General features: G+C 35.7%; 1 long non-coding RNA gene across 1 annotated transcript in view; it reads left to right on the plus strand.

The window, feature by feature from the left end:
- Nucleotides 1–14430, plus strand: part of LOC109455121 (aldehyde oxidase 4) — a 119266-nt gene that overhangs the window by 86061 nt on the left and 18775 nt on the right. Inside the window, exons 18-25 of the long non-coding RNA XR_012495729.1 lie at nt 1410–1572; nt 3315–3407; nt 4125–4294; nt 4765–4768; nt 5626–5810; nt 8170–8308; nt 8555–8651; nt 13872–13996. This is a non-coding gene — a long non-coding RNA (aldehyde oxidase 4). The remainder of the gene's footprint in view (nt 1–1409; nt 1573–3314; nt 3408–4124; nt 4295–4764; nt 4769–5625; nt 5811–8169; nt 8309–8554; nt 8652–13871; nt 13997–14430) is intronic.

Raw genomic sequence — 14430 nt, forward strand, 5'->3', positions numbered from 1 at the left:
TATCAAAAAGACAAGAAATAATCAGTGTCGTCAAGGATGTGGAAAACAAGGAACCCTCGTGCACTGTTGGTGAAATTGTAAATTGGTACAGCCACTGTGGAAAACAGTATGGAGGCGCCTCAAAAAATTAAAAATAGTACTAGCATATGATGCAGCAAGTCCACTTCTGGGTATTTATCCAAATAAAATGAAAATACCAACTCAAAAAGATACATGCACCCTCATGTTCATAGCAATCTTTATGTAGAATATCCAAAATATGGAAGCAACCTAAGTGTCCATTGATGGATGGATGGATAAAGAAAATGTGATATATAATATATATAGTGATATATGTATTGTCACTCACACACACACACTCACACACACAATGGAATATTATTCAGCAATGAAAAAGAAGGAAATCTTGCCATTTGCAACAACATGGATGGACCCTAAGGGAATTATACTAAATGAAATAAGTCAGAAAGACAAGGACAGATACCATATGATGTCACTTATATGTGAAATACAAAACAAAAACCAAGCCATGGATACAGAGAACAGATTGGTGGTTCCAGCAGGGGAGGGATAGAGGATGAAGGGGGTTAAAAAGTACAAACTTCCAGCTATAAAATACATACTGCATGGGAATTGGTACAACATGGTGACTATAGTTAATAATACTGTATTATATATTTGAAAGTTGTCAAGAGAGTACATTTTTTTTAAATTGGGGAATATTGAAGAAGTGTGTTTTTCCAAGATGTCAAGTTGTTGTTTTACAACTTAGTTGTGGAAGGCACAGCTCACTGGTCCATGTGGCACTCAAACAGGTGACCTTGGTGTTATGAGCACTGTGCTCCAACCACTCAGCAAACCGGCCATCCATTGGTGGCTCAGCTCCAAGCTCAAGCCACTGTTTTCAACCTAGTTGTAGAGGGCTCAGTTCACTGGCCCATGTGTGACGCAAGCCGGCAACCTTGTTGTTAAGAGCTCGTGCCCTCTAACCAACTGAACCATCCAGCTGCCCCCAAGAGAGTAAATCTTACAAGTTCTCATCGTAAGAAAAGAAATTTTCTAACTCTGGGGATGCATGTTAACTAGTCTTATTGTGGTGATCATTTCACAGTATAGTATTCAAATATTGGATCATTATATTGTACACCTGAAATTAATATGTTACATGCCAATTACATCTCAATGAAAAAGTAAAAATAATAAAAAGATTTTAAATAATAATAAAGGAGGACTTGGTACGGATAATTTGGGAACCACTGCATCAGATTCTAAAGAAAGCCAGTGAAATACGTGAGGTTATTTTGTGTAGACTTCAAAGATGGCTACGGATGGCTCTCCGTCTTCCCTTGCCCTATCTGTTTAGTCTGTCTTTGCCTCTTCTGTGAAATGTTCACATTCTTTTCTACTAGACGATGGGATGACCAAATGCTGAGCGATGCATGCCGATTGGTCCTGGATGAGATCTACATTCCACCAGCAGCTGAGGGTGGCATGGTAGAATATAGGCGAACCCTCATCATCAGCTTACTCTTCAAATTCTACCTCAAAGTGAGGCGAGGACTGAATAAAATGGTAAATGACCTCTCTGTCTCTGGGTGCGTTGATATTCGGAGCATGTGTCTGCACATGAAAGACTTGCTTGGTTTTGATAATGCATCAAGGGTACCAGGGATGGAGCCCTCCATGTGGTGCTCCAGCAGCTTCCTCCTGGCCCTTCTTTGTTCCTCTCCTTCCCTCGCCCTTTTCCTTCATCCCTGGGCTAAGAAGGGGACGACCTTGTTATTCCATTTGCCCTATAATTTGTGTGACAAATACTAATATGCAATATAAAATTGACCTATAGTTGCAAAAATCCTTCAATAAGTAAATTATAACATTTTTTCCTATTTTAAAGAAAATTTTCTTGTCAATATAATACCTTCTTTAATACTTAGAAAATGTGAATAAGCCAAAAAGGAAAAGAAAAGCATTTGTAATCCCATCAGCATGGTTAGTCACTATTAGTACTTTAGTTTGTATCCTTCTAAACCCTTCTTTATGGATGTGTATGTATATTTGTCACACACATACGTCTATAGAACTGTTTAGTATAGTTTGCTTATTTCACTTAGTAACAAACATCTTTCAGTGTCGTCAGTGACCTCATGACATAATGATTGTGTGGCATGTTTATGGGAAGATGTACTATTATTTGATCTATTCTTCATTTTTAGACATTTAGATTGTTTCTGGTTTTTGTTAAGTATTTCTTTCTTATATAGCCTAGTTTTAAATGACTTCCACAGCAGTGTTTCTCAAAATATGGCCCATGACTTTGAGTGTCCCCTTGATAAATCACGAGCTGTCTCAAAAACAGCAGACAATGACTATACCACATTTTATGGCTGAGATCTTTACTCTCTTAGTTCAACCAGTCCTTTTTTATTACTTTATTAACATTATTTATTGTTAGTATTATCGTATTCTATTTTATTGTTTACTCCATTATGTATTACATAACATTTTCAGTATATTAATATGTAATTAGTGTAGATCTAAGAAAATCTATTAAATATGCTTTTTATACCTTATATATTCTTTCACATATTACATATTCTATTATGTTATGTATACTATCATTATAGAAGAATTCAAAATACAGAGAAGCAAAATTTTTAAAAATCAACTCTAATCCAGTAATCCTACTGTTAACATTTGAATACATTTATATTTTTAGATAAAGAATAGGACCATACTGTACACAAAGTTTTGTAATCCATTTTTTTCACTTAACTGTATTTCATGAGCATTTTTCAATGTCAATAACTACATTATTTTTAGTGACTGCAGAATATTGTAGCTTGTGGATATACTATAACTTGTTTTGCCATTTCCTTGTTGTTGGATATTTAGTTTAATTCTAGTTTCTTCACTATCAATTACAAATAATCTGTAATTGGACATCCTGGTAGATGACTCACAAGTCCATTCCTTCAATCGTTTCTTTGAGATACATGCCCAAAAGATTGGTCTGGGTTTGAAAGCACAGAGCCCATTTACAAGTGTACATATTTCCATTCATTCAAAAGGAGACCTTGCTGTGAAGGGAAGTCTCCACTTCCTGGAAATAACATTCACTTTTCTGTATACATAAGTAGACGTAGTTATTCCTCAAACAACTGCTACTAGTCCAGGAAACTTGAAGCCCAGGGCTTTTTCCCAACAGAACTGACATCTAATATCTGGGAGAATATATTGGGTAATTGTATTTCTACATATGTTATTCCAAGCTAGTCACTCAGATTGTAAAATTAAATGTGAAATAATATTTTCAGGATCCCCAGAAATTTCCTGATATCCCAGAAAAGTTCATGAGCGCCCTGGAAGATTTCCCCATAGAAACACCCCAAGGAATTCAGATGTTTCAGGTTGGTGGGTAGGGTTTTTGTTTTTTAATCTGTTTATTCATTCGGATATATGTGTTATGACTTTATCTCCCTCCCGTCAACAGCTATATTTTGTATTGCTTGTAAAGATAAAGTCTGCTAAAGCCATTGTCACCCACATACTACTTGTTTGGTTTAGCTTCTATGCTTTTACCAAAGACCACACAAGAAATTCAATTTTGAATCTCCCTTCTTTCACTGTTTTCAGTTTTGTAGCTTAAAATTTCCTCCTTTTCTTGGCCAATGTCAGTCCTTAACATTAAAACCTCACTCAACATTTACTGCTTCTGGAAAGCCTTCCCTACTTTATTACAGCCACCCCGAATCTCCCAGGAAACCGTGTATTTTCCTTGTACCATATTGGCTGTGCAAATGATTCTTTATTGCTCTATGAATTTGATCACATTATTGTAATGTGTGTTTGTATATGTTCTGGTTCCTAAACAAGGTTGTAGAATCTTGAGGACAGAAACAACGTCTTCTCTTTTTTTCGTTGGGGTGGAGGGGGGCAGTGCTATAACCAACATATATTCTTTACCCTAATAATACTCAATGAATATTTTTAACTTTGACTCATGGGTACGGATACCCAATTGCCTCTAGTTTTCCTTGATTTGTGGGTAAATCAGATATATCAGACCCAATTCTCAGTGCCTGAGAATGTCTGGCAGTAAAATAATGTGCTTTGTTCATTAACAGTGTGTGGATCCCCGCCAACCCCCACAAGATCCTGTTGGCCACCCAGTCATGCACGAGTCAGCCATTAAACACGCCACAGGGGAAGCTGTGTATGTAGATGACATGCCCCCCATCGCCCAAGAACTCTTCCTGGCTCCAGTCACCAGCACCAGAGCTCACGCAAAAATCATGTAAGGAAATAAAAGATGTTCCTATACATTACTGAACTGCATTAACAATTTCATATTCAAATTGAGAGATTATTATATAATGAAGCCAATTAATATTATTTGTTTCCTCTTCTGGATGGGAATCAGTCCTTTTTTAAGAATAGTTACGAAAGAATCTATGGCCAAGAGTCAGAACACCGACACAGAATGTTGCCCGATTCAGTTATGAGGTCTTTGTAGTTTTTCCCTGTGCTTGAGGAATCGTTGCTATTGTACCCTGAACTTCCCCCTGCAACTTCATTGTGTACTGTTCAATTTTGGTTTCAGATAAATATGCATCTTAGCCAAGACTGAGTACAACTATCATCAACATCATCTACAGCAAGTTCCTGGTAAACTCACAGTTCATTATCATAAAAATACTTCCAACTCAACCAACATTTATTAACCAAATACTTTTTTTCTGTTAATTGTTTATTTTTCTATTTAAGTGTAGTTGGTATACATAACCAAAGTTTTAAAACAAAATAATTTCTTTATTACCTGCCTACCACTCTACATGACAGATACGGTCCTAAACCCAGAAGACACTACACAGATTTTTAAGACATGGTGTCCTGTCCTCAAAGGTCTCTAAATCTAAGAAAAAGGGCTTAAATAGGAAACAGCTAATCATCTTAGACAGGAAATGAGTGGACGAATAGCGGAAGTAGTTCTGGTGATGGGGAGAGCCCTCCCCAGTGTTGTTCAAAGGGCAAGGCAAGCAGTTGAGATCAAGCGTAGATCAGTGGAGAGAAGGGGGTGGTCATTCCAGATGGGAGAACAGCGTGAAGGTGGGAGGTCGTGGGAGAATGGCAGGTTGAAGGCTAGGCAGCCGGGAAAGGTGGTTGGAGAGGCCACGAGGCTGGGGCTCCATAGCCATTGTTCCATCAAGGAGTTTGTATGTGTTCTAGCAAACAGCCACCTCTGGAACAGTTTAAGTCACTTGCCCGAGGCCATGTGCAGTGAATCTGAGATGAAAATAAAAAAGCATAGACTCTGGAGCCAGACTGCTTGGATTTGAACTCCAGCTCTACCACTTACTGTGTGACCTTGTGCAAGTTACTTAATTTCTCAGTTCCCTTGTCAGTAAATTGGAAATGAATAGAGTTGTTGTGAGGATTAAATATTAACACGTCTAAAGCACATAGCCCAGGACTCACATACAGTCCCCACTGTAGTCAATAACAGTACCTACGTGAGAACTCCTGTCCACTCACAGGATCCTTTTATCATGAATAATCATCTAAGTTATTTCTTCATCAGACAGTGGAGATAAACACTAAAGATTCTGAATGTGTTTCTATTTCCAGTGGCACTTTGTGTCAGGAATGCGGCTGGCCAAATGTCAGGAGAATTCCTTTGCCATTGTCAATGCCGGGATGAGTGTGAAGTTTGAAGATGGCACAGACACGATCAAGGATCTTCAAATGTTCTATGGAAGTGTTGGCCCCACCGTGGTCTCTGCAAGCCAAACCTGCAAACAGCTCATTGGGAGGTATGTCATAGCACATCCAGAACGAGAAACTCAAACATTTCTATTTTACTACTTTAATGAAAATAGAACTTGGAAATTTTTTTCTGATTACAATATATGTATGTTCATTTTTAAATTTTAAAAAGCGATGCAGTGTAGAAAAGTGTAAAAAAAAAAAAATGAAAGTCACTCAAAAGCCAATCTCCTTCAAGATTCAAAAATTCTTTTATTATAGTTTCTATAATAACATTAATGCACAAATTAATCTAAGTAGATATTTTCAACATTTCACTTTTAGTTAACCTGCAAAATAAGTAAATGATTCCAGTACTGTGTCCTAAGACATCTGAAAATGTCCTTAAACCACATAAAGTAGATGAAATGTTCCAAAAGGTTAAATGGCCTTCCTCTTGTCACTCTCATTATTTCCAGCATTTGGAAGGTTAAGTGTTTAAAATTCTTCCAATTAGTGCTTTTATAATAATTTTTATCCACCCATCGTACTCATTATCAACAAGTAGAACTTAATGCAAGTTTTTTTCTCAGATACTAAAATAATTTGATGCTTTCACAGCTTTTATGTAGAAACTTTCATTTGTGAAATATTTTATAACCATCATCAATAATTTGGTCATTTACCAGTCATTACCTGTGGAGCATATGTGTCAGCTGTGGTCTAGTTGCTAGAGATACAGCATTGAACAAGATGAAGTCCTGGATCTCAGGAAACTTGCTTTTCATGCTTTTGTTACCCAAGCTATTTGAGGTAAATCAACATTCCCAGGCCATGAAGTTAAAAATAATAAAAACAAACAGTCCAATTTTAAAATTGGCAGTGGATCTGAATAGACATTTTTCCAAAGGTGACACACAGATGGCCAATAGGTACATGAAAATGTGCTCAATATCACTAATTATCAGGACAATGCAAATCAAAACCATAATGAGATTATCACCTCATACCTGTTAGAATGGCTATTATCAAAAAGACAAGAAATAACCAGCGTTGTCAAGGATGTGGAAAACAAGGAACCCTCGTGCACTGTTGGTGAAATTGTAAATTGGTACAGCCACTGTGGAAAACAGTATGGAGGCGCCTCAAAAAATTAAAAATAGTACTAACATATGATCCAGCAAGTCCACTTTTAGGTATTTATCCAAAGAAAATGAAAAACCAACTCAAAAAGATACATGCACCCTCATGTTCATAGCATCATTATGTAGAATATCCAAAATATGGAAGGAACCTGTGTCCATTGATGGATGGATGGATAAAGAAAATGTGATATATAATATATATAGTGATATATGTATTGTGACTCACACACACACACACACAATAGAATATTATTCAGCAATGAAAAGTAAGGAAATCTTGCCATTTGCAATAACATGGATGGACCCTGAGGGAATTATACTAAGTGAAATAAGTCAGACAGAGAAGGACAGATACCATATGATGTCACTTATATGTGAAATAGAAAACAAAAACCAAGCCATGGATACAGAGAACAGATTGGTGGTTCCAGTGGGGGAGGGATAGAGGATGAAGGGAGTTAAAAAGTACAAACTTCCAGCTGTAAAATAAATAATGCATGGGAGTTTGTACAACATGGTGACTATAGTTAATAATACTGTATTATATATTTGAAAGCTGTCAAGAGAGTAGATTTTTTTTCATTTATTGGAGAATATTAAGGAACAGTGTGTTTTTCCAGGATGTCAAGTCGTTGTTTTTCAACTTAGTTGTGGAGGGCACAGCTCACTGGTCCATGTGGCACTCAAACAGGCGACCTTGGTGTTATGAGCACTGTGCTCCAACCACTCAGCAAACTGGCCATCCATTGGTGGCTCAGCTCCAAGCTCAAGCCATTGTTCTCAATCCAGTTGTAGAGGGCTCAGTTCACTGGCCCATGTGGGAATCAAACTGGCAACCTTGTTAAGAGCTCGTGCCCTCTAACCAACTGAACCATCCAGCTGCCCCCAAGAGAGTAGATCTTAAAAGTTCTCATCACAAGAAAAGAAATTTTCTAACTCTGGGGATGCATGTTAGCTAGACTTATTGTGGTGATCATTTCACAGTATAGTATTCAAATATTGGATCATTATATTGTACAGCTGAAATTAATATGTTACATGCCAATTATATCTCAATGAAAAAGTAAAAATAATAAAAAGATTTTAAATAATAATAAAGGAGGACTTGGTACGGATAATTTGGGAACCACTGCATCAGATTCTAAAGAAAGCCAGTGAAATACGTGAGGTTATTTTGTGTAAACCTCAAAGATGGCTACAGATGGCTCTCCGTCTTCCCTTGCCCTATCTGTTTAGTCTGTCTTTGCCTCTTCTGTGAAATGTTCACATTCTTTTCTACTAGACGATGGGATGATCAAATGCTGAGCGATGCATGCCGATTGGTCCTGGATGAGATCTACATTCCACCAGCAGCTGAGGGTGGCATGGTAGAATATAGGCGAACCCTCATCATCAGCTTACTCTTCAAATTCTACCTCAAAGTGAGGCTAGGACCATGTTTTATATATCCTCATCTCCCCTAAGCTTTTCCTCAGAACCCTGAACAAAACTAAGCCGTCACCAGTGCCTGTAATCCATTTTAACTTCATTTCTGCTGACTCCACACTGCTCAGATAGTGTTGGTAGGTAAAGGTCTGATAGAGCAGGAGCCTGGGAATTTGATGGAAGATGACTGGCTTATCAGAATGGGGGGAAAAAACGTTTTTTATTTGTTTGTTTTTCTGCAGCAAGCCCTAGAGCACAATTCATTTCTTACTGCTGAGAGAAAAATTGAGCAAGGAAATGTAGAGCAAGCCTTTAAACATGTTGATCAAATCATTGAAGGTAAGTGGTCTTGGGCCAGAAAAATGAAGCCTCTGAAGTTGAAAACTCTAAATTCAATCAGTTGGTTTGAGAAATACTGAAACTCTGAGTCAGAACTTCTCAACTCTAGTGTGATTTTTAAATCATAATTTAAATGAGCAAATAATAAATTTACAGCTTGATGAAATTTTACATAGGTAGAAATCCACATCAAAATAAAGAACATTTCCAGCACCCCAGAAAGTTTCCTTGTGCCCCCTTTAGGTCAGTAACCTTCCAAAAGGTCTTAGTCTAACTTTTGTCACTATAGATTAGTTTTACCTGTTTTGAATTTCATATAAATGGAAGCTAGAGTGTAACTTCTTTTGTGCCTGCTACTTTTATTCAGTTTTATGTATGGAAAAATTTGTCCATGTTGTTGCATAGATCAGTAGTTTTTTGTTTGTTTTTTTCATTGTACAGGAGTATTCCATTGTATAAATATAACACAATTTATCTATTCTTCTGTTGATGGACATTTGAGGTTGGTTTCAACTTGGGACTATTATGAATAAAGTTTCTAAAACACTACTGTGGATGAAAAATGGGGGCCATAATAGATGTAATTGAAAGTAATCCCTCAAGGTAAACTGATCATAAATTCCTGCCTGGGTAGGTCATGATGCGTAGTCACACCCCAGGCGTTTACCGTATTTTGCTGTATATTATGTGCACTTTTTGCCCAAATTTGTGAGGGAAAAATAAGGATGCACATTATACATAGGTAGTACTAATTCTGTATCCATATAAATGTTTTTAATTATTTTATGCTTATGAGTTAAAAGTGTAACTCTAGAAATCAATACGATATCTGTATGCAAAATAATACCCTGGAATACGATAATCGGTTTTGTTGAACTTACGACAAACTCACAATGACAAAGAATTCTTGGCCTTCTATGATGCATAAATATCATAAATTTGTTACCAGTACGTAAAATTTCTTGTACCTTGTATCTGTTGTGTTTTGTAATTATTTGTTACATAACATTTCTTTTACCATAATATGTTAAGAAATAAATGCTAAAATTCCTTTATAATACAAAAAAAACAAGTACCTAAATGTAAACAAATAAAAATTTGAATTAAAAATTAAAACAAAAGATTTTGGTCCCATGAAAGTTTAGGCCAAAAATGTGGGTGCACATTAAACATGGGAGTGCATTATACACGGCAAAATACAGTAACTCCTTTAGTAAAAGGTTTCTCTTTGCCTTAAGCAAGCCCTGTCCATTGTTTCTGTGCATCTAGATTAATACACCTTTTTTTCTTAGTTTCATGTGTACAAAACACTGTACTAGTTAGACATTTATCATTTATACTCCTCACAAAGTGATAACCCCCTCACAAAGTGATAAGTACACCTTTGAAATGCCTTTTTTTTTCAAACCACCCTCAAGGAAATACATAATCTGTTAACTATCCTGTAATCCAATCCTCCCACCTTCATGTACTCTTCCTTAGGTTTTCTTCTTAATTCCAAATGTATAAAAGAAATTATAAAACTGTTATTCTCTGAAGCATTTAAGATCTTGTTTCCCATCAATGTTGTCAGTTTGACTTAAAAAACTCATAAAAATTCTCCATAGGTTTGGACGTTTTCATATCGACACTATTACACACGTATTTGGTGAACATGGGCACTCGTTTCCAATGGAACATACCCAGGAGTAAAATTGTCAAATAATAGTGTTTTTATATGTTTACCTTTATAAGTTAATGCCAAACATTTAAAGAATCATTTCAATTTTACTCCTATTAACAATTATGAAAGTTTCATTGTTCAGTTGTTATTGTTAGTCTTTTTAATTTTATGTAATTGATGGGTGTATAGTAGTATCTCATTGTGGATTTAACTGAATTTCTTTAACGACTAATGATGAAACTTTTTCATATGTACATTAGCTTTTTTAATGTGTTCTTTGGTGAATGGTTGTTCAAGGCTATTGCCTGTTTTTTAATTAATTAAATTTAAAATGATCATTAATTATGATTATATGTTATTGATTTTGATATAATCTATAATATAATAGTTTATTTACTTACAGATTTATAGAAGATTTTATGTTTTTGATATGAATTCTTTGTTGGTTATGGGTATTGCACATTTCTTTTCTCAGCCTGCAAATTGCATTTTCATTGCCTTCGTGGTTTCTTTTCATGAACAAAACTTTATGATTTTAATGAAGTCCAATTTATGAGTCTTTTTATGGTTCGTGATTTGGTGCCATGAAGAAATTTTTGCCTATTCACAGATCATGAAGATGTTTTCCTATGGTTTCTCCTAGAAGCTTGATAAAATGTTTAGCTTTGACATTTACATCTATGATCCATCTCAAATTAATTTCTCTGTATGGTGTGAGACAGGGGTCAAGTTTCAATTTTTTTCAAGTGGATATCCAATTGACCTAGTACTATTTATTAAAGACTGTTTTTTCCCGTATTGAATTGCAGTGCAGCTTTTCTAGTTTTCCAGGTGTCTACATATTATATATATTGTTCTATTTCTGAACTCTTTATTATATTCTACTCATCTGCTTATCTGTCTTTGTGCTAATATCACACTATCTTACTTGCTGTAACTCTTGAAATCTGATCATGTAAGGCCCTTTTGCTACGTCTTCTTCAATATGACTTTCATTATTATGGGTTCTTGGCATTTCTGTATACATTTATCATCAGTTCATTAATATCCACTAATAATAATTTGCTGGGACTTTGAGGGGGATTGCACTGAAACAATATCAATTTGAGAGAATTGAAATCTTAACAACATTAAGTTCCAATCCATGAACATGGTAGACCCTGCCTTTTACTTAGGTTTACTTTAATTCCTCTTAGTAAATTTGTAGTTTTCACTATAGTTACCTTGCACATGCTCCCTAATGTTCATTCCTAGTATTTGATGTTTTTGATGCTACTATAAACGATATTTTTATTTAATTTTCTACTTATTTGTGTCTAATATATAAAAACACAATTAGTTTTTGTATATTTATTATATATCCAGGAACTTTGCTGAATTTACTTACTACTTAACAGTCTTATAGAGTCTCTTGTATTTTCTATATATACAAATCATATCATAACAGTTTTATTTATCTTTTCTAATCTTGATAGTATTATTTGTTTGTTTGTTTGTTTGTTTGTTTGTTTTGTCTTACTGCACAGGCTAGACCTAGTTAGTATGATTTTTTAAATACCAATATCCAGATCCCAATGAAATCAGAACCTTGTAGTACAGGGTCAGAGTATCAGTATTTTCTTTAAAGCTCCCTAGGTGGGTGATTTCAAGGTGTGGCCAGAGTTGAGAACCACAGCTATCTCTACTAAGAGTATCACTACTGGTCTTAGGTAAGAGAAAAATAATGATTTTCACAGGATCTATTACCGACTTCTAAATAACTGGAATGGCAAGTGCTATAAGCTCTTATCTTTTACTAAAACATCAGAAATACCTTTAGAATACTTGTTTCCCAACATCATTTTGTTTAAGCAGAAAATGTAGGCTCTCTTCCAATTATAAAAAGTATTCACTGCCTTAGAATAGTTAGATACAACGAGGAAAGTCATGAGCGATGCTCAGAGTTTTGACAGTATCTACTACTTGTGCCAAACATTCATTACTTCGTAATGGATTTTATAAAACTAAATGAGATTTTACAAAGCCTATAAACTTAAAGGTTAGTTAGTAACAATAATAATATCAGATGGCATTTATCAAGTACTTACTGTGCCAGACACCATGCTAAGTCTTTTATATGTATTATATTATTTAATCCTGACATCAACCCTAAGAAATGAGTATTATTAAACCTATATTAAGCTTCTTAGTGTTTACTGCTTACTATTTAATATGCAAGCAGAACAACTCTGAAAAGAAGCATATTGGTAGCTCTATTTTACAGATGAGGAAACTGAGGCTCAGAAAACTTAGGTAATTGGTTGAGGTCTCATATCTGATTAGCAATAGAACCAGGACTGGAGCCCAGGACTTGAAGACCCAAAGGTCCTTGCTCTTAACCACAATCGTATATTTTCTTTTAATTTTTATACTTACCCTAGGAGCATCAGAGTGACAAGGTGCTAGCTCTTTGTCATTCAGGATTTTGACCATTGTGGGAATTCAAAATTTTGGCACAAGTGGGAGATTTGAAATACAAAGGAAATTTGGAGTTTAGGTAGAGTATGCCAACATAGAAAAACAGTGTAGTTAAGAGCATGGATCCTGGACTCAGGTTGCCTGGGTTTGAATCCCAGCTCTGTTATTTACTGGCTGTGTGGCATTGAACAGCTTAGCTTACTTAACTTTACCATGTCAGTTTCCTAGTAATACTTGCTTCATAAAGTTGGTATGGGGATTAAATGAATTCATTATCTGCAAAGAGCAATGCATAGCATATTGTAAAAATTGTAATTGTTAAATAAATTTGGGTGTAGATTAAATTCAGTCTATACATGCGAAGTTTTTTTTTTAGAGGGCTTTTTGCATGGCTCATATTCTGTTATACCAAGAAATAGTTTCAAGAAATCCTTTGACCCCTGGCAAAACAATTCACGTATTTTAACAACACAGGAGTCTTTTGGCAAGTTTTAAAGTTAAAATACTGCCTTTGAAATATTTAAACTAAGGCCAAACACCTCTCTTGTTACAGCCTACAAAATGATAAGGATATATTAAATAGGCCAAAAAATCTCAGACAAAACAGTAAGAACAGGCTAGTTTTAGTGTAGGGAGGAGTTCTGCCATTTTAAACCTTTGTGTCCTTTAGCAAGCTACTTATCCTTTCTGTGATTCAATAATCCTAATGCCACCTAATTGAGGTACATGTTATTATTACCCACCATTTTATAGATGAGGAAATGAGGGTTTAATAAATTGGCCAAATTTACTGAGCAAGGAGATGACAGCATGGATATGTGGTCAGGGTAATCTGTGCGCTCAAATCCAACACACCGGAGATCTCACCACCCCACTAGACAGATGAGGATACTGAGGCCAAGAAAAGGGGAGTGAATTACCCAGGGTCATGTAGCTGGTTGGGCACAGTGAGGATTAATTAGAAAACGTGTTTTAACCAAATGGTACAAAGTTCAGTTCTCCATAAGCTGAAGCAACTCACTTTTGATATACCAAACACCACTGAGAGCCCCAAAATTGGGATTTTCAAGTAAACATTGTCCTGTGTTTATGCTTTACAGGTGAGGTCCACGTGGAAGGACAGGAACATTTTTACATGGAAACGCAAACTATCTTGGCTATCCCCAAAACAGAAGATAAAGAAATGGTGTTACACCTTGGAATGCAGTATCCAACTCATGTACAGGTAACAAGGTATTTTTGGAAAATGAGACTCCAGATGACTATGTGACGTGAGGCCCTTACAACCAGGCATTCTGCTCTAGGGGCCTTTTGACTCCTCACACTCCCACGCCTCAAACTTGCTGCCCACTTGACATTAGCTAAAGTTTGGAATGAAGAAATGGGGTAAACGTTTCCCTAAGAAGCTAGACCTTTCAAAGAGATCTGAAATTTTTGCTGCCTTATAAAATACGGGGCAAAGTTATAACAATTAATAGTGTAAAACTTAATCTCAGGGGAGGTCAAAACCTTAGTATTATATTACATTTACATTTCCCTTTGTGGTTCATTCATCTGCATTGCTTTTCTTTTTCTTTCTTTCTTTTTTTTAATTAGTTTCAGGTGTATAAAGCTATGTAATCGTTAGATATTTACACCCCTCACAAAGTGATAACCCTC

Source organism: Rhinolophus sinicus, linkage group LG01 (assembly GCF_036562045.2).
Source record: "Rhinolophus sinicus isolate RSC01 linkage group LG01, ASM3656204v1, whole genome shotgun sequence".
NCBI classification, from domain to species: domain Eukaryota; kingdom Metazoa; phylum Chordata; class Mammalia; order Chiroptera; family Rhinolophidae; genus Rhinolophus; species Rhinolophus sinicus.